Genomic DNA, 1,995 nt, shown 5'->3' on the forward strand with positions numbered 1-1,995 from the left:
TTGTTGATGGGCACTTGGGTTGTTTCCAACTCCTTGCTATTGTGAACAAAGCCGCAGTAAACATGGGTGTGCAATCAGTTTATTTTTTTAGTTTAGTACTTAATTGAACAGTGTTACAGAAGGAGTTTTGTTAAAAAGACAAATCCTATGTCATCATCAGACTCTTTGGATTCTTCTTTTTGCTTCCACTTTCTTCTCAGCTGGAGCAGCAGCAGTTGAGGAGGTGGGTCCTCCAGCTGGTTCAACAAGGCAAGTCTACCAGCACCTGCCTTGTAAATGTTCTCCCAATGTTGACATTGGCCAGGGCCATTGCAAACAGACCAGGCCAGAAACATTGAGCATTTACACTGGCTTCCTTAACGAAGGAATTGATTTTTTCCTAAGTGAATCTTAAATGTAACATCCTTGAGCAATTAAAGGGCAAGCTCAGACACAGAGACCAGGGTGCTGACTGCTGGGAGTGATGCTAGTCCCTGGATGAAGTGAGGGCCTCACCCAACACAGCCTTGCTGTTGTTGTTGTCTACCATCAAGTCGGAACTGGCTCATAGTTGACTCTCTGGCAGTTTTCAGAAGCAGTTACTCACACTAGAGGAGATTGCCTATCCTTCTGCCATGGAGCAGCTAGTGCATTCAAATCCCTTGCCTTTTGAGATTACAGTGCAGCCTCTTATCACTAGGCCACCAGTACTCGCAGCCTTGACTTCCTCAAAGAACTGAGTGCTTTAGAGACAACTGAGGAAAAATATTATAGACATCTCCTTAAATCTGATCTTGACTTGTGTTTGGTGCTTTATATGAAAATTGTAGCATCAGCAAATTACATCCTGCAACAATAAATTTAGTATATATTACTATTGGAGCAAATGGAAAAATACCTGCTATTTGAAGAGAATCTGAATCATAGCAAGCTTCCATTCCTTCCTAAGACTACAAATGGCAACAGGAGGAGACTGTCTATCTTTCTCCCTCAGAGATCCTGGTGGGTTAGAATCTTAGAGATATGAAGCCTTTGGATTAATACCTCCACCTGCTACTGGCTATGCCAGCTTTTTTTTTTTAAAAAAAAGAAAGGTTATATGTGGGACAAATATTTTGGACTATAAGTGTGTACTTTTATAACAAAACATTTTTCAACTTAACATTTAAAACTGCAATTCAGTGACATTTAGATACATTCACCATGCTATACAATCACTGCCTATGGAGTTTATCTAACAATATTACTTCTTTGGCCCTTATTTTATGTTGGTATGTAGATGAGAAGGACTATGCTAATAGGATGTGTTGGTCTATCCATGAGGGGATTGGCTCTATACCACTCATTCCACAGGGAGATTGGCCAGTCTCAAGGGGATTGGCTAATCTCACCAATAAATTGAAGAGTTCTAGTTGTAGAAACATAAATTCTTTCCACACCAGAGAGAGACCTCCAGCAACTCTGTGAAATGTAGGGTATGCTCTTTAGGACAGCAGCAGCAGTGATGGCTGAACCGGAGAATTGATCTGAGATGGGAGATTGGAGGGTGGGACAGCAGGGAGCCAACAGTGGCAGGACTGAGAATTTTGTTGAACAGTTGTGGATGGGAAGCCAATATTGGCAGGACTGAGAACTTAGGAACACTTAGAGTACCGAGGCTCAAGTTTAAGGTAGCTGTGTGTACACTTTGGAAGCGGTCTTGACACTATTCTGTTGAGAATTTGAATTATATAACATTTTGACTACCCCAACATGATTCTGCAGTCTGTGAGCTATTAGATTTTTGGACCCAGCCAAGCAGTCAGATTGGTGTTGAGATGAGTATAAAGAGACATGGGAGCATGAGCACATGCTTGACCTCGTGGGAATTAGTTGTGGGTCACTGGTGTTGTGGGTGGGAATCATTTTCTCCTGTGAACTTGGTAAAGGTCAGATAGGGTGCTCCCCCTGTGGTCTTTGCTATTTTTACATCACCATTCATTTAACAATTATTCTACCATCACTAATAGAAATTCA

At 41.6% G+C, this 1,995-nt stretch overlaps 1 pseudogene; it reads left to right on the forward strand.

The window, feature by feature from the left end:
• The window catches only part of LOC102877627, a 7,758-nt pseudogene that overhangs the window by 3,955 nt on the left and 1,808 nt on the right, over positions 1–1,995 (forward strand).

This window comes from Elephantulus edwardii, unplaced genomic scaffold, assembly GCF_000299155.1.
Source record: "Elephantulus edwardii isolate Elephantulus edwardi_28Jun2011 unplaced genomic scaffold, EleEdw1.0 scaffold00039, whole genome shotgun sequence".
Taxonomy (NCBI): Eukaryota; Metazoa; Chordata; class Mammalia; order Macroscelidea; family Macroscelididae; genus Elephantulus; species Elephantulus edwardii.